Source organism: Sturnus vulgaris, chromosome 3 (genome assembly GCF_052056855.1).
Source record: "Sturnus vulgaris isolate bStuVul1 chromosome 3, bStuVul1.hap1, whole genome shotgun sequence".
NCBI classification, from domain to species: domain Eukaryota; kingdom Metazoa; phylum Chordata; class Aves; order Passeriformes; family Sturnidae; genus Sturnus; species Sturnus vulgaris.
This window is the reverse complement of record NC_142245.1, coordinates 57,279,267-57,300,829: the sequence shown is the minus strand read 5'-3', so window position 1 is coordinate 57,300,829 and position 21,563 is coordinate 57,279,267. Positions and strand designations below refer to the sequence as shown.

At 36.7% G+C, this 21,563-nt stretch overlaps 1 long non-coding RNA gene across 31 annotated transcripts in view; it reads right to left on the bottom strand.

The window, feature by feature from the left end:
- The window catches only part of LOC148224359 (uncharacterized), a 134,322-nt gene that overhangs the window by 89,677 nt on the left and 23,082 nt on the right, over positions 1-21,563 (bottom strand). For 12 of the 31 annotated variants that reach the window (XR_015802459.1, XR_015802460.1, XR_015802462.1 and 9 more), the window contains one exon: positions 6,609-6,751. The exons of 3 other annotated variants lie outside the window; for them this stretch is intronic. This is a non-coding gene — a long non-coding RNA (uncharacterized LOC148224359). 16 more of the 31 variants (XR_015802450.1, XR_015802444.1, XR_015802447.1 and 13 more) reach the window with 6 other exon arrangements.

Genomic DNA, 21,563 nt, shown 5'->3' with positions numbered 1-21,563 from the left:
TAAAAAGAAACAAAAACAAAAGGCAGCTTGTATGGGAAGTCCTTCTTAAAGAAAAAACTATATAGAAAAATAAAAAGACAGAGAAGTAACTTTTAAAGCTTTTCTATTTTTAATTTCGGAAAACAAAACATAAAATCCCCCAAACCGACCCCTAGTTTTTGAAGGTGCTTGGTTTCTTATTACATTATTCTGCTCACTATATTAATTAATTTGTCATCTCTGATGAGCATAGAGGACATGAACTCAGAAAAGATGATGAAAAGTAATTGCTTGCAAATATATTGCCTGTATTGAAGAGCACAGATGTAACAGCTGCTTCCCTCGCTCAGGTTTGTGCAGTCTCACAGTGAGCTGACTACAGGACGTGAGGTAAATGTAAGATACAAACTCAAACTAAACTGAAACTCCTTTTAGTGAAATACACGGGACTACAATCTGGTATGAAATATCAGCTGGTAAGGAAGATCAGCTGCTGGTAAAGAATGATCACCCAAGATCTAACTGCCATTGACCTCACTTAGTGACTCAACAGCTACAAACATTAAATATTAGTCAACCTACTACAGTAAACTCCTTTAACAACAGTAAGATTTATATCTAAAAATAAAACATCAGTTTCTTAGTTTTTCTGAAGCATGTTTTACTATCCATCCAATTTTACACTGCAGGAATTAAGTTTGAAGTAAGATCAGTATCTTCAAATACCTATTCTGAAAGTCTGTTAGGATCCATCCAGGTGAAAACAGCCACTGATAGGCCCCATCCCCATTTCCATGAGACAGAAAAGCTGGAAGACTGAGACCCAAGATTAACAAGATCCACAGATGCATTGAATTGCAATTTTATTTGTCATGATTCTGTAAATCGACACTTCCCAGGCACATTTTGCTCATGTGACTTAGAGAGAACAGGGACAGTGGCAGCCGCTCTGAGCTCTGTGATCAGCTGCCTGCTTGGGCAGGAGAAGGTACAGCCCCTGGCTGATCTCCTCACAGGAGTTATTTCAATTAGCTCTCTAGGATTCCTCTTGAATCCTCTGGATGTGTTGTCTCCACTTACCAGCGTTTCCAGTTTAATATATTTTAATTTCCCATGACACTTGAAAGTCAGTTTTTGCTTTTTGCAAGAAATTAACAATGCTTTATCATCGGGATAAATCAATACAATGACTGTAACTGGATTTCCAGGTAAAGATGGATGTAAACATGACTGTAAACCGTTGTGGTATCATGTCTATGAATACAAATGTTTATTTAAAAATTGAAATATATATATATAGATAATTCAATGTCTGGGAACTGTGACAGTGGCTGTTTTATTGCCAGAGGTCATCTAAACAGACAATTAAAAGATTGTCTCCCAAACTTTGGTGAACTTCTTAGCATTCAGTTTTCATTTCTTAAATATATATGAATTTTGAGGAAGACTTTTTCCTGAAAGATATAAAAATATATTTCCACTATTAAAGCATGCTTGCCAGGTCGACTTATCTCTAGAGAAAATTTAAGATCTTCATGGTGAATTCTTCATGAATACAACAGAGCATTTTTGCATTAATTTCCCCTTGCATGTTTTCCCTGCTCTCTTACAGCTTTAACACTATGGTCTTAATAAAAAAATTGGTTTAAGTTTCTAAAGCTAAAAGTGATAAAGGTATCAAGCTCAATCATACAAAATTAATTTATTTAATTATCTTTAACCTTACATTAACATTTATTGCATGCAGTAATTATACAGTATTATTACTGCCGTAGTTTTCAAATTAATTCTCTAAAGCCAAGGAAGAGAGTAACACCAGTTTGACACAGGGGGAGGATTATAAGAACCATTTGGTTTAAGACCAAATTTGGAAAGGGATGATCTTTTCAAGGGTTTGTTTTAATTTTCTTTTGATGCTAGTACACTGAAATTGGCAGGGGAGCACATACTGGTTAGAAAATCTTTGCCAACCAGTCTTTCTGCTGATCTTAAAATGCACACATAACCTTTCCACCACGTGTCAGCAGCAACAACGGCCACAGTTAATTAGTGAGAGTTCACTCCTAAGGACTGAGGAATGCTGTCAGCTTTCTTGCATGATTCAATAAAAACCTCTTCTCGCCTGCCAATATGGAATGCAAATTTTTAGCAGTCAGGTGAACAAAATCTGTACAGACACAAACAGTGTATTTGATAAGAGAAATTTAGACCTCAGGAGAACATCTGCTCCAGACCTGTGCACTGAAACAGCATCGAATCTCCACAGAGATTGTAACTAACACGTCTTTGGGGGAACTTTCCTTGGCACAAGTCACTAATTCAGTCTGTATAGCCAGTAAGCGACCACACATGCCTTGCTGTCCACAACAGAACTTCTGTTAATTCCTTAGAAGCTATGAGCTAGAAGGACCCTTCGTGTCTTGTGAGAAACTTGCCTCTTTTAGCCCACAGGGGTTTTAGGTTTCCAGTTACATTTATTCAGCTTTACCACCATGCAGTAAGTGGCTGTTTGGAAAACTGCCTGAAAGGCCAGAAACAGGGTTGGCCAACAGCAAATCTCTTGGGCAGAAACTCAGAGTTGGAAAAATTTCAGAAACGTTTATTTTTTGCATGTGCAATAAAAAAATTATTTTATCCACTTTCTTCCTCTGTCATCATCCCTCTGCTTTCCAGTTGGCAGCCAGTTTCCAAGAATGTAGTCATTATTTTGCACAATGGGTGCAACAGTAGAACATTGTCAACAAGTCTGTCAACAAGATACTGCTTTGAAACACTAGAGACAAAAATGTCAAGGAAAGGTACATATTCAGTAGATATACTTAGAAATTAAATTAATATGATTACCAACTGAAAAAAATAATCAAAATCAATATCATAGCCAATTTTTCTTTTGTCAAATGTTTAAGCTTTCCTTATCAAATTGAAATTTTGTAACATAAAAAAGTCACAGATTTCTAACTTCTAATATTTGTAGGCTTTAAATCAGCAGTGTTTCAGCAGGCATGCCTCCCCAAATATTTCAGGAAACAACAGTAAAGAAGAAGAAGGGAAAATGAGAAATTATTTTTATTTTTAAAAATGAAAAAAAAAAAAAGCTGTGATTCCAGTAAGTTCAAGAATGCATTGTAAGGAAAAAAGATACAGTCAGCACAATATACAAGTGTGCTTGTGCAGCACATGTCCTCCATGACTCCCCATAGAGGACAGAGAATTTGTAGACATTGATGTTATTAGGGAGGGGGCTTATACCTGCACTTCATCCAGCTGTTATACACGGTCTGCAACTGCCCACCACCTCCTACTGTGACCTGCACACTGCCTCCAGGAACCAACTCACTTTCCTCTGTGCAGCTCTGCCATATCAGGTCCAGGACCCTACTGGGAAATTAAAGTATACAATTTGATGTCTGTGACAGTTCAAATTAGGGCAGATATGTAACCCTGACTGAAAAGCACATACAGCAATGAAGGCAAAAGAAGAGAAAAATCCAAATAGCATCTTACTTTCAAGAAAAAATACAACTCTGCCCAGCTTTGACAAGCATTCTATTTATATTGCAATACCTATTTTAACTTGCCGCTCCAAATAAAAAACACCATATATTTGAAAATTGTCATACACCCAATCCACAAAAAGCTCTATTTTCCAACTTCATTGCAGTATTTTTCCTCACACATCTCTTTCACCAGAGATATTCCCTTTTCTAAATATCTGAGTTCACTGGCTGTAATTTAAATATCTCCAATCCTCATTAATTTGCAGATAGGAAATTAGGCCAGATCTGTATTCCTACTAATGCAAAAAAATTGCCTTCAGGAAAATCAAAAGAATTTTAATGACATGCCTTTACGTAAATAAAACAGTCATACAGTTCTTTTTTCCTGTTCTATTTTCATTGTGCTGGTGAAGGAGTGGGAATATACCCTTATAATCAAGCATGATTTATATAATATGCTAATTCACAAGTGGTGGCTCATCATCCGCAATGTGAACTTTGAGAACTCTACAAAGAGTGCAATGAGGACAGGTTTTTCTCATGGGTTTCCAGCACACTCCACAAAGAAGAGGATTTCACAAGTGTTTGCAGAGACTGTGCTGCCTCAGACACACAGGCCTGGCTTTCTTGCCTGTGCAGACAGGAATAAGTCTAATAACCTTATGAAATTCTTTTTTAAGTTCACATTTATAGTTCCAAGAGCTATGGATATTTGGTCATAATACCTTTTTTTCTGTTACATATGTAGAAGAAAAAGCAAATTTTCATTTTTTTTGTGGAAAAAGAATACTTTAAACCCAAACTGAATCCAGCAGGTAAGGATAGTTTTGTGTTGAGAATTCAACAATTTAAGCTCAGTACTCAGCAGGCTACAGAATTACTGAGTAGCCTGATACCACAGCTTGGCATTTGTTAAAAGTGCAGAGGTGCCATTATCAGAGAGTATAAAATGGCAAACGGCATTTAGGAAAATGCATTTGCCCCTGGTCATGCAACTGAAAGGAGCATGTGGAGTGATGCATCCTGCACTGAGCTGTGCACCTGGGGGCAGCTGGATGGCTTCCCATGCTCCACCACTTGTAGAATGGTTATGTGCTGGGACCTTGGATCCCCATAGCAACTTGGACTAATAGGACATAATTCTGAGATTTTGCAAGTCTTGCTAAAGTGAGGCAGCCTGGCTCCTTCTGCTTCATTTTCCTTACCTGTGAATGAAGATAACATGGGCTATGGTAAAGCAGTGTTGTAGTCTAGCTCAATTAATATTTGAACTTGTCTCCACAGTAAATAATTTGGGTAAAACTCATGTTCTCCTCTGCAAAGTTATTCTTCATTGGAGAAATTCCCTTTGTCTCCTGCCGTGTAATTTAATGCCTCAGTTGATGAAGTGAATATGAGTTTCCGAAGAACTGTACACAGTTCTTTACTTGGACAATTTTTTTTCTATCCAGCTTTTGAATATCTTTACTACTGTAATAAGAATTATTGTTTCTGTGATGAAATACAATAATACTTCCCACTTCAACTTCCATTCTTATTTTGTTTTAAAAGAATTTTGAATTCTTTCCTGTTTAACTGCAGCTATAATAATGAGATTATTTTCATCTTCACATTAGCCTACATCTTCACATTATCAGTAGAAAGAAAAGTTTCATTGTTGTATGCAATACCCTGGAAATAAATTTGACCGAGGAGTTATGATCAAGACAGAAAGATATAATACTATGTTGCCTATGTCAGTGTCTTGCTAGAAAATTAATATACCACTGTTGAAGTTATTACAGAATCTGTGTGTGACCTATCAAGACTTAGTGATTATAAAGAGCTGCTGACTGGAAAATTTCCATCTTCTTATTGCTCCTTCAATTTAATTCCTAGTAGAAAGTTAAATAATTTACACAACTCAAAATTACAGGGTTTTTTAACCTTCTTTTCAATAAGTACCATGTCAAGCAAGTTGATTGCTACTCATCCTTCCATATTAACCAAATTTCAGTAATCTTTAGGATGCTAAGATTTCATTTTCTTTGACTAGTGAATTCCAATTATCAAGAGATTCATCACTGCAAATTATGCACATGCAAACAAAACTGTATGAAAACTATTAATGATAGAAGATACCTGCCCCCAAACAGATATTCGAAGAACCATCAGATTCATTCCCTGCCCCTTGTAATGCTGTCCACAGCTTTTATAGCCAATGTCTGACATGTTGTCTTCCTGTATTATGCTTGTCTAGCATATACTTTTGGACAAAGCACAAGAGTTTGGCTCTGCTGGGACAAAATAAACAGGTAACCAAACAAAATGCTTTACCAGACTCTAAAAATTTTTGCTGTCCACATCAATCTGTCTTGTTTTGCTAAAAACAGGCCATTGCATCAGGCAGAGTTCAACATCTCAGTGTTAAAATGATGGGATAATCTCTACATTTTACAAGTATTACCAAATGTGTCTAAGTGTTGTTGGAAGCCTACAATTCAAATATTGGGAGCATATTTTTTCCCTTTGCTTGCTTGTGTTTACTCTCTGCTCTGAAGCTAAGATCTTAGAAGTTAAAATGTTTCCCAGAGCAGTCAATGTTTTTAGTCACTTTAAAATGGACAGAAAAACCCCTAAAATTCTCCTGTGTCTGTGAGTGCTATACTCTCATTCCCAAGTGTGATGAGAAAAATCCTGTTATATATGCATATACTTTTAATATTCTGTCAGTTTAACGTTTGTCCCTCATGCTCAACTTTAGATTCTACAAAGATACTAGTTGGTCAAAATTCAGTTCAGATGTTGCCTTAGAGTTTCTGACTGATGATAAAAGGACAAATCCTCTTCCTTCATGTGGCTCACACACGTAAATATAGACAGACAAGTGTGTGAGATTAAACTTTTAAAGCCCATTTACCACCTAAGCTAGCATAAAATGGGGAAAAATTCTGCTCCTAAGGAATGTGGCACAATTATAAGCAAATGGAAGGAAAACAGTTGCATTGCAGCAGCAGAAATAGGCATCTCAGCTTTAACCTGCAACACTCCTTTTGCTTGCCACTTCAGAGATGTCAGACAGAGTAAAGCAACAGGCAATTATATCTTAATTTAGGAACAGCAAACGTGTAAGGACTATGAAGTTCTGCTTACCATATTATGAAAAGCATCCTTTCCCCTTCAGATCTGTACTGCATTCAATGCTCTTGGGGAGTGTCAGGCAATTTGTAATTCCCAAATGTGTTAGATATGAAGTAGGTGCTGCAGTGCTCAACTTCAGCAAGATGGCAACGCTTCTAGGCAGAAACAACAGCAGAATTTTCAGCATTTACGCATATTGATAAATTAAAACTTAGGCACTACAGCATACCCAAGTGTGATAAGCAGAAGATGGAATTTCCATTAATTCTGTTAGCATGGAGTATTGTTCTTAACAGCCCTACGTATCTTAATATTTGCTTAAACCACTATAATTTATCTCTCTAAAATGAAATGTTACATAATATGTTCATGTTTCAGGAAGAGTTCTGTAACACAAAATTGCATTTGAAGACAAAAATCTGGCAACTACAGAAGGGTAGAAAAGTCCCCCTACACCCTCCACCTCTTTAAACAGAACTAGGATATTGAAGTCCATTATCCACAAAGAAGCTGCATACTGATCCTCCATACAGCTTTTCAGAATACTTCTGACCTGATGAGGGGGCAGTGGTCACAGAGCATCAAAGAGACACAAAGCAGTGTGTGCAAAAGGCATCACAGAAAAGCAGACTCGATGGGATGGCGCCTGCACATTCTAAATAATACAAGGCTGCCTGTGCTTCACGTGCATATGTGTATGTTGAGAAGCATTATCAAGCAGACTTGGTCAAAAGCTGAAGAACTTGTCCACTGCAATTGATGATGTTCTTTTATTTCCAGTTTAGACAGGTCAGATTAGAAGCCTATTCTTTCCTCAGAAAGGGGATTTCAAATAAAACCAAAATCCATTAGGATACTAAAGAATTTTGTGCACTGCAGGAAGACTGATGATGTTACAAGCTACATGATTTATCTTAGAGGCCCAGTAGAGTTTTCTACAGTGATTAGACCATACAATCATAAAATAAAAAAGTTTGGAGAATACATTTAAGATTATCAAGTCCAATTGTCAACCTAGAGCCATACCCTGTTCCCCAGCAAAACATCTTCACTTTCATACAAGACCTTCTAGACTAAAACCAGAGAAAAAAGGCTCAGTGAAGAAAAATTTCTTTCCTATCTCTAAATGCATAATTCAAGACAAAAAAAATGTAAAAAATTAGAGGGCTTCTTCAATGATTGCACATCAAAGTCTAACTCAGTATATAGGAAAAGAAATAGAATTTGTCTGAGACAACTCAAAGTGCCATTATGAACAATTAATTACCTTTATGTCATTTCACTGGAAAGTATCATGTGAGAATTTTTTTTTACTGAACTGTAGGTGATATTTGTCCTCACTTTACTCTTCATTGTGGAAAATTCTGTGTATTTTCACCTAATAACTTCCACAATCCAGCTGAAAACCTCTGAAATGCTTATTCTGCAAGTGTGGGCCAGATGCCTCCTTTATCAATAAATATGAAATTAAGCAGAATATTTCTTAGATATGTTTTGTAGATATTTGAGGGCAGAGTGTGGAACCTACAATTTGCATGAGGTGCAAGTCCAAGTCTTTTATGTTAAATCTTGATGTGAAGGAAAAGAAATAACCACAGGATGGCAGCAGAATACACAACAAAAGGAAGAGACTGGGGCTCCTTTTCATGGCCAAATAAGAGGATTTGAGAGAGAGAAAGGGTGTTGCCTTCAGCTTGTTCATAAGGAGTGTTCTTTGGTTGCCTAGTTTGAAGCAGGAGATGCACTGAGAGGAAATCTGTTAAGATAAAGTTAAGAAAATACATTGATGTAGTAGTACACCGAAGATGCAGTTGTAGTTCATCAAGGACAGATAGATTAGAAAACTGAAGTGTTTGCAAGCAAGGAGTAGCATTTCCTGAACACTTTGTTACACATCTGATTGTAAAGGAGTGCTCTAGTTAACCAAATGTGAAGCATTGTACACTCCAGTTGTGAAAAATATCAAGAACTTCACCTCAATGTTCCTAAACCCTTATTGTTACATCAAACAACAAATTCACATTATCTGTTTTTGTATAAATATGGTTACATGGGTTACTATTGCATACACACACTCGTGAAAAAATGACACTGAAAAAGATGGATTTATCAATTAAGGGACAGAAGAGATCCTCAGATCTGCAGTCTCTTCTGGATGGATGTCTGGGGGGAAATATTTGAAATACTATTATAAATGGATACACTTCATTCCATCTTTATTGTATCTTTTCTTTTTTCTTCTTTTTTCTTTCTATGTTCAGCGTATGCTCTATTTATGCCTTAACTTTATTCCGTGTCCAGCTCTTACTATCTTGATACCTCTGGAACTTTAGTCAATATGTTTAATTGCTTCAGTCTTGCACTTCTGCAGGCCTGGCCTCCTAAGCTATAAGGAACTTCAAGTACATCATTCATTTATTTTGTCCTCATAACAAGAAGTATCAATTTATCAACAGACTTTTCTGAATTACTGGTGGTTTGTGATAGCTTCAGTGACATATGAGGTGTCTGAAGTGCTTTTGCTCTCTCTCCTTGTCAGTTTTCTCACCCTGTGCCCTCTGCAACCCCCTCACCACCTCATCTGATCTTTCTGGTGAGCCAGAAGATTTTCCCTGGTAACTTCAGGCATTGCAGGATGCTCCCACACAAAGTGGCACAAGGGCTCTTCTCCTCCCTCTTCATATTGCCAAGATCTGAGCAACTCTCCCATTTAATCATCTTATCTGGTGTCACCTGCCACAGGAAATCACAGCACCACGTCATGCTATTCACCAGTCTTGCTTGCAGTTGCCCTCAGCTTCTGCATAAGTTACATTTTCAATTATCATGAATTTGCCAAGCAACCTTGGGGACAGCAATTCCAAACAGTCAGAAAGAGAATTTTCTACACACTGTGCAAGCAGCATGTCAGAGTCTTTCCCATAGGATACTTTGAGGATAAAATCTTACATGAGTTAAATATGCAACTGTCCAAATTAATGGAATAAATCTATCAAGACTATGAAATGCAAAAGCATCACCTGAAATGCAAGTCTCTGGAGAAAACAAGACAGTCTAAAGAATGATCACTGCAGGTGACCCTGGTCTTAAAATTTACAAAGTTCTTAATATCAAGTGTCACGGAAAGGTGAACCTTTGATCTAACTCTGCATGAGCATACTTATTTATTTTCTTACATTAGCATGAAATATGTGGGCTTTTCTTTCTTGGAAACCCAACTTTTGAAAGTTCTGTGTTGGGTTGGTTGTAGTTTTTTTAGTGTAAGTTGTGATGATTGAAGAAAAAAAACACTGCAAAAGTACTCTGAGACCTAGAGGCCACAAAAATGGGAATTTAGTAGGTTTTGTCTCCCCATTTTTTGTTATGGCTCATAATTGACTCTGATGTTTTGTTATGATAATCAGTGGTGTTGAACAATTGCTTAGTGAGCAAGCAGGAAGAATTAAAAGGGGTCTATTTAACTAAAAATAATTTTCTATGCTTAAAAATATATAAATCAACCCACCAACATAAATCTCTCTTATTTGCAAAAATAATATGCACCTCCAATTTTCTCTCATACACATATTGCTTGCTTGTGTAGGCCCCCATGATTTAAAGGTATCATTTTTACAGTTATCACCTATTTCACCAGCTTTACACCTCTTCTTCTGTAGCAAAATATATTTTAAGGTTTATCTCTGAAGAAGGGATTTCAGGCAAAGGAAGTTGTTTGTTTTTAGGGAGCAGGGACCTGTAGTTAAAGAATCAGAAATGACCATCTAAAAAGCAATTATTGACAGAATACTTTCTGTACTGAATGCATACTATAACATGTCTAAGGTGGTGTTCCCAAGAGTGCTGTGTTTAGCCAGCTCAGTCCCACCCAGCTTCACAGTGGGACCTGGGAGAGAACAGGAAGGGTAAAAGTGAGGAAACTTGAATTGAGATAAAGGCAGTTTAGTAGGTGAAGCAAAACCCCCACACAGAAGCAAAGCAAAACAAGGAGTTTATTCCCTGTTTCCCATTGGCAGGCTGGTGTTCAGCCACATCCAGGAAAGCAGGGCCCCAAAGGTAATGGTGACTTAGGAAGACAGGTGCCATAACTTCGAAATTCCACCCTCCCTTCTATCTCCTTCCCCCAGGTTCTGTCCTGAGCATAGTGTCATGTAATATGGGATATTCCTTGGGTCAGCTGGGGTCAGCTCCCCCAGCAGTGTTCCCTCTCAGATCTTGTGCACTGCAGCCTGCTCGCCAATGGAACAGAGTGAGAAACAGAAAATACCTTGGCACTGGGCAGGCACTGCTCAGCGAGAGCTAAAACAGCCCTATGTTATCAACACAGGTTTGGTCACAAAACACAGCACCTCATGAGCTACTGTGACCCCACTTTAACAGCCAAACCCAGTATAGAGGGACACTACTCTTCCAAAGAGTAGTGGGGTTTTTTTTCATTTTTGTTCTCTGGAGACGATTTTTCAGCGGTATGATTTTCTTTTCTGGGCTGAAGCCACAGTAGAGATAGTTTTCTCTCTTTCCATCCCTTCTTTCCCTCTAGTAAGTACATGGGCATTTCAGAAGTTTTATTGATAATCTTCAGCAGTTTCAATTAAGTGAAACCACCATGAATTCAAATGCTTATTATGCCTGTTAAATTGCATTGCAAAGCTCCCAAAATATTTTATAAAGTCTGTATATTGTAGAGATGATTTATTGATGTAGCATATGTAACCCAATGTCTAAGAACCCACCTAAGGTAAAAAAAAAAAAACCAGGTTGAGATCTATTTTGCTATATATATAAAATGTTATATATATGATAGACATTTTGCTGCTTGTTGGAGCAGTCAATTAATTTCTCTATGAAAGATGAGTTGGCAACATCAATATATGCAAGCAACACACACATAGATTTCCATTAGAAAAATAAGTCAGTTATTAAGTTCAACCATAGGCTTATGAATACAGCGGATATTGTCTCAGTACCTAAATATTTTCCTATAATGAGGGACATTTGAGTTAAGAGGAAAATTTTGAGTATATCCAGTACAGAAGAGTTCAGCTTGCTAATGCTTATAGTTTTCAAATGGTCTGTTCATATGTCTAAGTAGATAATTAATAAAAGATGAATAGCACAATATCAAAAGACATCTGTTTTAGCTGCAGAAATATAATGAAAGCAATTTAGTAAGTTTCAGAACAAACCCCAGAAATATTTTTTCAGTTCAAAGGAACCAACTGAATCTTCAATAAGAATCTTCTTAACTCACTGCAATGGTTTGCACATATGGTACTTTCTACCCACAAACTTCTTAAAATGCTCCTTAGGGACATGGATTGTACTACAGGTGTATTTTTAAATGTCGTCGTAAAAAGATAGGATAAACAACTCATCAGTCGGCCAGAACAGTGAACAAAAGGGTCTTTAGTTCATAAAATGATCTAATCTCTAAGTGCTCTCTTTAACAAGGGCATGTAGGACTCTATCTTTGGTTGTGAAAACAAAAGTCAAGAAAAAGTGAGTAGTAACAGGGGTTGCCTACGATCATGCTGCTGCAAATTAGTAACGGGAAATTTTGACAAGGGGTCCATTCCGGTTTCTTTGAAATAGTGAAATAAAAATGCTTTGTTTACTCTCATAATGGTCTGGGGTGAAGCCTACTGTTTAACCAGAGATTCATTGATTTGGGATTTTTTGTTATGTCTTTGACTTTTATCTTTCCAGCACTAGAAAATCTTGCACCAACATGCCTGTACAAAATAACCTACCAGTTATTTTATAACTTTTGTCTCCAAGTCAGTACAGTAAACTGAAAAGGAGAGGGAAAGGTTCAAACAAATTTAATTTAAGTAGGACTTGAGGACTATATTAATTAGCTTAAAATATTTGTGTAAAACTACAAGATACAGTATGCTATAAAGAGTTTCTCTTGGGTATTACTGTTCATCCTGAACTGTAACAAGAAACACCCCTAGAGAATTGCACCATGAAATTAACAGGTAGTGTGTTCAAAACCAATAAACTGAATACATTCTCAAGATACCAGTAATTGGTCTGCATGACTTATTGCCCAAGGAATCACTGAAGGAAAAAAATAATAGTGAGAGGTAAAAAGAAATTGCACATTTAAACAGAGACCAAAAATTCCAGAGTTATAAATGTTATTGCTGTAAATATATTCTGGAAGAAATATTAAAACATGCTTTGGGGCTCAAACTAATATCTCACTAATAATAAATAACGTGATGAAACTTAATATATGGGGGCTGATTATTCTTCTGAAATATCTAAAATATCTCTCTGTTAAAAATGTTGATTAAAAGGGCTATAAGTTTTACTCAGCATGACAGTTGTCAAATAACTAAATGTAGGAACTATTTGGAAAACCAGCTCGTGGTTTCATAGTGACAGTTTTATATAGGTGACATTTTGATACAGACTTCTCCTAGCTGCAAAGAAAGAAAAGATGAGGGAAAAATAACAATCTGTGGGAAGTATTCCAAGGTTAATCCACCTCTAGTTTTACTTATTTGTACAACCAGGGGTGCAGGTCTTAGGACTGGGTGGATGCCCTTTAGAGAAACAGTCAGAGCTGCTGATTCACATTGTTGTTATGAGTCACAATAATACTGGCAAGGATTACTAATTAGGTAACTATATGATTTTACAAAAAACCAATAAAAACATGATAAAATACATTCATGAAAATAGCATAAGCATGTAAATAGCATTTAAATGTAAACCTATTACCTTATACAATCAAATAGCATAAGCTGATTTTTAAAAACTGGGCTCAGGTTATTAACAGTGAATGTAATCTGCTCATTGAATCCTGATTTGGAGCTATTTAAGTTGGCAAATTTCCTTCTGGATCTTCTAGATGTAAGATGTCAGTTTGTGAAAATGCTTTTTGAATAAAAATGGCTTATTTTGGATATTTTGGATATTTTAAAGTATGTTTTTTGTTGTTTTGTTGTTTTGTTGTTTGGGTTTGGGTTTTTGGTTTTGTTTTTTTTTTTTTTTAATTTAAGACTTGACTTAAAATGTTATGATTTTCCCTTATTTTTTGATCAACTCATAGAGCTAGATAGAGCAGGGAGTCCAGTGTAAGTTTTAATAAGATGCAACACAATGAATGTATTTCTGTTAATTGAAAGCGAATTTAGAAATTCCTTAAAAAACATACGATTACTAAAGAGAAAGAAAAAGTTTCTGCAGTACCAGAAAATCATTCCAGCATAATCAGAAAAAGTTGAAATCATACTCAACACACCTACTCTCAGTCTCTGGAACTGCTAAAATGGCACCAAAATCCCCAACTCCCTGAGCTTATAATTTACTTTCTTGTAAGTTTTTAGCTCGGTAGTCTTTAAAATGGTAGATAGAACCTGATATTTAAACAAGGTTTATTATATGAATACAAACATATATTATGGAAAGACAGCTGGAACAATCTTAGATCCAGATTTACAATTTACCGACTATTACAGAGCAAATAACTAATTTAATCTTATTTCATGTTAACTCTTTGTCAGCTTCATGGAAGTACTATTAAAATCAAATTTCGATTTTAGTAGTATGTAGAATATCTGAATGATCACCAAAAAAAGATCAATATTAATTGTTCAGTTAGTGCTTGAAAAGTGATTGGAGATAAGCTTAGAACAGTGATTGAGGCACTTCTGAAGTAAATGAGAAAATAGCAAAGGTAATCAATTTAATTTATTTTCCAATCTAACTATGAAAGAAACAATTGCCAAACAGAATTTCTTAATTAGATTCATATTTTGGCCTCCAGGCCAAAATACTTGAAACTGAAGGTAAGCTGAAAAGACGCCTGACTAGATGGCCTTTGTGACCTCAGGTCAAAATGTTTGGCTTTAATTTAGTTATTTATTTGAAACAAAAAGTTAACCTTTACCCAAATGAGAAGAATCAGAAAAAAAAGTAACAATAAAAATATTTAAAGCATTTCTTTCCTTCAAAATGCAAACTCGTCTATCATCATCTAGGCAATTAAATTCTCAAAATTGCTTTCTTCACTCCATTTCTGCAGTTTTGAGTCTTTTGAGATTCCCCGTATGGGATATGGATGCAGGGACAGCAAATAATTGACATAATTGACAAAAGAGGTCTTTTCTGGTTCAAAACTTCATGTTAGTTCTCTGGGTGATCCCAGTAGATTGCTCTCATGGCTGTTCACCTTTAGACTTCATTAGGGCATGTCACAAAACTCCATGTTATGCACACATCACAAGGATCCACTAGCAAAGAGACAAAAACAATCATCTGGAGAAAAGAAGGGATGGGAAGGCAAGGGAAGGCAAAGGAAATCAACTGGAACTGGTTCATTTGAGACACAAGCATAAAAAGTTTTAAATGGTTGCAGAATATGGGTAGTACGTCAACTGATTTGAACCACTTAATAAGCTTGCAGTACAATAATGTGGTTATTTGAATTAGAAATGTGCAAACCCGGAACTCTGTCATGAGTACATCATTTGTAGCATGACTGTTTTATGAATATCACTGTTATCACTTGATTTGCAGAAGCTCAGAAAAAAGGTTTACTGCACAAAACTGTGCTCTGACATTTTCATGTTAGAACTCATGCAAGTAAAGTGCTCCTTCTTCAGCTTTCTTTTTTCCTTGAAATTATTTTCAGTCAAGAAAAGAGGAAGTAGAAATCATGTCATATTCCGAGGTTAATAAACTAGGGAAGAAGAAATTACAGATAAAATAAAATTAGTATTTGTAGAGATAGTGAACTATTTACAAAAATACAATCATAACATTGTTTTTCTGCATTTTAGACAACAAAGAGAAGCCAGTGAATGTCATAACTGGTTCTTGGAGAGAATTTCCAAGACAATAACCTTAGCAAATTACTGACAATAACAGAAAGCTGATGACCTGAAAAACCTGGAGAAGGCAACCTTGATATTGTTTGTGCAGCATATTTAGTGTGTAATACAACCATTTTCTGTAAGGCAGGTGACTGGTGTGAAAGAAAAACACCATTATGTTACAAGAAAAATAAGGTTACAGCAGAGGTAACACAAGACAAGCGTTTGCTTAGCCAAAGTCCTGATCCAGCTTCTAGTGAAATGCTGGTCAGACCAAATAAATAATTAAGCTGTTTTGCAGTTTGTGGCAGATTCTGTCATAAAGAGATTGCCCTCTGCACTGACAGGGCTGCATTGGTGGAGGTGGCATGGAAAGCTGTGACTTTATCCATGCCTTGCCCACTGTGTTCCTCTCTCCAGATCAGTGAGATGTGGGCTGGAGACTTGGACTACAAAGTGGGTGGAAAGTTAGCTGGTCTCCAGGGTGGTGATCAGCAGCACAAATCCCTCATGGAGCAAACACCCACCAAAATTTTTAATTAATGGCCTTGCTGATGAGACAAACTCATCAGCAAATTTCCAGATTTCAGCCCAGCTGAAAGCTGTCAGGTGTCCAGCCCTGCCTGCTGGATGAGCCTTGGCCTCACACCCCAGGTGAGGAATATCATGGAGGTGTGACCATCTGTTGGACAAGTGGGATCTGCCCTTGTCTCCTGCCCTTCATCTGGCACCATTCCCCAGGCTACAGACCCTGGCTGGCACAGTCTCCATTTCACCTCCTTGGGGCTGTCCAAGGACCTCTTTTCCCAACTTTTCTCCTTGTATTTGGGGCCTTCAGGATAGTGCCCATGGGTGAGATCACTGCTTGCCCAGCTTGTGGCTCACCTGCCCACAGAGAGCAGCTACGCCTCGAGCACTGACCGGGACAAAGGGAACCACTAGAAAGCAAATTCAGAAGGTAGCAACAAGTTACACAAAGACCCACCTCCCCTAAGACTGAGCCCAAAGAATAAACTATATGGGGCTTTTTAAATCCCTGTTTTCTTTTTGTACTCCAAGAACGATGGCTCTTCAATGATGCACTGTCTCTTTGCACAGCTCTGGAAGAGGAGCAGAGTAGATGTTGGATTTCCTGCTCTTCTACTTTCTACTGCTGGATTCAAATTGATTGCTCACGGAAATCAAGCTCGCAGTACAGAAAGCTTTCTTATACAGGTAATCTGAATAACACTGTTACAAAATTGCAGCCATTGGTAGCAAGCAGGGAGATGAGATGCAACTTGGAAATTAAGCTTCTGAAAAGTTATTGCTTTTTATCTCTCCTTAGAAGTCATGAACTTTGCAGCATGTGTGACAATATCCTAAAGTGATACATTTATGTTGTTCCACTTATATGAGGGCAAAGGATAGACTAACATTATCTCTGCATTTAATGGTGTTTGAGAGAGAAAATTAAAATAGATTTTAGTTTAAAAAGTTATGATGATTTTTCTTAATGTAGTCTATAAAAAGATACATCTCCGGAAGAATAAAAATTACTTGAAAATCCTATGTTGAAATTAGGGAAGAGTTTGGATTAAGGAAAAAGATAATGGTTTTGCATAAATATTGATAAATACAGTAAATAAATCCACTAAATATTCATTTACTATATATTTTCTTTTTAAAGATAACAAGATTAATAAATCAAGATCAAAAAACTCCAAATAACAGGTAATATTTTATTTTAAAAAGAATGAAGTCTTTATGCTGTTTGGGGAAGGGGTTACTGAGGAAAATCCCAAATTAATGGATATTGTTTCAATTGCAAATCAAAAGCAAAATTTCATAACTATGCAGTTCAGAAAAGGAGTTTCAGTGACTAAATACAGCCATCTGTAAAGGCTCTAAAGTTATTGTTTTGAGTGTTTGATTAACTCTCCATAGTCCCCATTCAAGTTTATGACAGTAACACAAAATTAAGAAAACCCCTCTCTCTCCTAAATAAAACTGCAGAAACTAGACAAATTTAAAGAAACATAACAAGTAGCAAGAGGAAAATAATAGCTTGGCATTTCAATTTATTATGTCACTTGTGTTTTCAAATGATCAGGGAATTTTAAAAATTGGTATATTATTATGATCATTTCACTGGTCAGAACTCAATGAGTGTTTTCAGTCTGAAAGGTAAATATGCCAACAGAAGTGAAGGAAAGCAACATGAGTGCAGATTAATTTAGGTGTGATATGCTCAGATAGCTCTAGGAGCTAAATTTATTATTTTTTTTCTGGCAGAAACAGAAAACAATCCAGCCTTCACTTCCAGGATGCTAAAGAGCAAAAGAAAATGCATTTGATTTTTGAGCTTAGGAAACATTCTCATCTGTAAAAAGTGACACAACCTTGGAGTTGTTTCAAATCTTTAACACTGCAGTAAACAAAAGCAAGTATTCATATTTTTGTAAGCTGCAGGACCAATAAAGCAATCAACCTAGGGATGTAGGTACCTCCTCTGGTCCATGTTTTCTTCCTTCAATATACTAATGTGTTGTAAGTCTTCCACTGGAATAAGTATATTAGCCTTAAGTCTCTACAGTGTTCCTGGAATTTCTCTACCTGTTCAAGCTCTAGCCTTGTTTTTTCACAAGCACATTCAGTTTTCTCTGTGTCCAAAAATTTTTCAGCTGCAGCCTTCACAGAAACCTTTCCCTTTCTAGCCACAGCTCTCTCAAACCACCCACAGCCTCCTGAATTTTCTGTCCATACGTGATCTGCCATCATGTATCAGTAAAATTTGCTGTGGTGGGGTTTGACTGGTTGTCTCATATGAGTTACAGTCTGGCTTTAGGGCCTCTCTTTCTTTGCAGCTAAGAAGTCAGACAGAAGGGATAAAATTGAGTTACAGCCATCTACTTTCACAAAAGTCAAAGGAATTAAACAGCTTTGAGTTATCTAGACGTTGTTAAATATAGCTGAAAATGCCCAAAATGTATTTAGAAGTTACTAGGAAAGAGGAGGGCTGAATGCCAATGAAATGTTTTCACATATACCTGACTTCCTTAAGAATGCAGGCTAAAAGCACTGAGAAAATGAGTATCTGGCCACCAGTATGTTCAACCACTGGCTGATTTCAGAGCTGTGGAAAGAGTCTTGGAGTGTTACTGCTCCCAGAGGTACAGATTTGCTGCATTTAGCAGGGCAATTAGAACAACTACCAGGAAGAATAAAACCTGCATGCTCAGACATGAAACAGAGATTTACTGGAAATTGATTAATGTCATATCCTTGTAGTATTAAAGATAGATGACAAGCTTCTGGCTGCACTGCTTAAAATCTTTCCAAAGAAAATTCTTGCTGTCTACAGAGCCACTGTGCTGTGTGCAGAATAAAACAAAGAAAAAGCCACTTCACATCTGACCCACAAGCTAATAGGGAGAGGCCTGCAAAATCATTTATATCATCTGTTCATGGCTACTAGAAAATGCATATTGTTTTTTGTCTGTCTTGGGGTACAGCATTGTTGTGATGCAGAGCTTCTTTTGCTCTTCTCAGTTGGAGGCGGGAGCACCATTCCCTCCGAGACCTCTGCCCAGCATCTCAGCGAGCACCAGCGTGCTGGCTGACGTAATCCACAGCGGAAAGAGACAAGTGCACAAGGGCTGCTAAGTGGATGAGGTAGGGAAAAAAACAGGACAAAGACAAAAGAGAAAATGACAAGTTGAGAGAAAACTGAGTTTATTATTTCCTGTAACAACGTTTAATCCAATGCAAAGTGTTGATATATCTCAGACCTCTTCGTTTTGTAATCCACTGTGAGCAAAGAAAGCCTGACATGGAAATGTGGCTATTCAATGTTTATAAGATGGATTTTTTCAGTGAACTAGCTAGTCTATGTTTAAATGACTACACCTTTATATTGAAAAATGTGTCCATGTTACAACTGATAGAGACATTTCTTTAAAAGTATGTCAAAAAGGAGTGAGCATCTCAGAGACAGAGGGTGGCAGCTCCTCAGTCCCAGAAAGGTGGGCAAGCTTGTCGGTGCATACCAGAATACACCACACACTGCTATGTAAAATTAACGGACTGAGAAATCAGAACTAGAAGTTCAAATAAGCGCTTAGTATGCTGAATTATTGCTTACGGTAGCAGCTGATTTTATGTAATATCAGTGTAAAATTATTGCCAGTCAGCTGTCAACAGCCACTACTGTCAAAGAAGGGGACCCATTTTAGGAAAAAAATTGTAGCATGTTTTATATAAACTAAGCTATGTTAGGACATATAAAATGTATAATAAAGCATTAGCTTTCATCATGTCCCTTACAAAAGATGCAACTATATCTCAATATTTGTTTTTTTCCAATGTGAATACAATATGTGTTTTCATATTGAGACTGAAAGTATAAAAAAATCTATCAACCATCATAGTGGCAACATGCACACTGTAAATACAGTTTGGTCATGCAGTCTAACAGTGTTGTATATTTAGGGTCATTCTGAAAGCTCTGGTGATAAAAAATTAAGCTATTTCTTAATGTAATAGTTTAACAGTTAGATTAACAAAGGTAAGAGGTCCATATCTTATCTACAGCTTTTGTCTTGGGAGGCAGGCTGTGAAGATTTTGTCATATTTTATGAAGGACCCAAAGAACCCTTTCATGTCTCTAAGAAGCAGGGTAGTTTTACTCCATCAATTAAACATCAACCATTAAGGCTCTTAACTTTTGAATAAATATTTGTTCCTTTATCAAAGAGCCATATTTTAGGAACCTTGAAAAAACATATTTTTTTTGTTGAGGATGATTTTCACTAGTCTGGAGTGTGTGTTTAAGTGTTGGACACTTAAAATTTTCTCATCTTACTACTTATCCAAATTCCAACAAAACCTGAGATTTTTATGTACCTTAATCAGCAAGATAATTGCCCCCACTGAGAAGCAGACCTAATTTTAACTTAGCCTTTGGTTTGCAAGTTCATACTCTTATTTAAGTAAGGTTCTTTCCACAGAAAAGCTTGCTTCATGTATTTCGTGATAGGAAATACACTGTGTATTCAGATAACAAAATTAAGTATTATGCAAATTAACATCAAGGAAGTCCTCAAGTGAATTAGAGGGTGGACTGCATAATGAGGATCTGAGATCAAGGGCCTGAGCTGTAATGGTTCTCTTCTGAGGGCATATTTATGCTGCATCTGTGCAAAACAGTAGAGAATGTTATGCCAGAATAAATGGCTGTGATACAGGAGAGGATCCTCACTGAGGAATCAGAGTACTTTTTACTTATAATACTGAGACCTAAGGTTGCATGAAATAATATTCCACACAGAGATCGAGGACTAAGATGGAGATGCATGAGTGTCCTGGTTTAGGGCAAATTTGGGAGGAAACCTGCAAATGCTGTCCCTCTAGAAAGCAAATTCAAGTGGCCCCTCCTCCTACATCCAGAAGATGTAAACCTCCTTCGAGAGAAGTGGAAAAAAGCAAAGTACTCACAAGCATGTAAACATGAATAATATTAAATAATGGAACCTCTCAACTGGGGATACAAGTATCATAAAATCACACTAGAACAATGAAAAATAAGGGTTGCACATAGAAATTGGGCAGTTAGACTTCTCAAAATGGATGTCCTTAGATAACAGTCAGATACAAAGGAAGTTTTAAAATATGCTTTTCAGTGCAAAGAATAGCTACGAAAGAACTCTACAGACACTGCTCTCCATACACAAATGCAAATACTTCGAAACAGGAAAGTACACAGCAAAGCAGACTATTGCTGATTTTATATCCTTTCAGCCTGTCAGGATATAACCTGGTCAGATTAAGAGCTTGCTTATGTCCCATTTTGAGTTTCTTCCATAACCATAAAAATTTCCATGGTCTAGACAGGTTTCCTCAGATAACAATGCGGTAAATTACCATTTTGAGGCACTGAAAGAGAAGATTTGTTCACCTCTATGGGTATTTCACATGCTGTTTTACTAGTGTTGTGTTTTCTTTAGTTTTTGTGACCTCAAATTTGATAAACAAGTTACCTGCCCAGGTGTTCAAGCCAATCCACTTTTTGGCATTGAACTCCTTATGTAAAATACTTTCTCTTTTCCTTCTGGAAAGCAATTCTGATTTTTATTTGGGCTTGTGGGCATAAAAAGTCAAACTT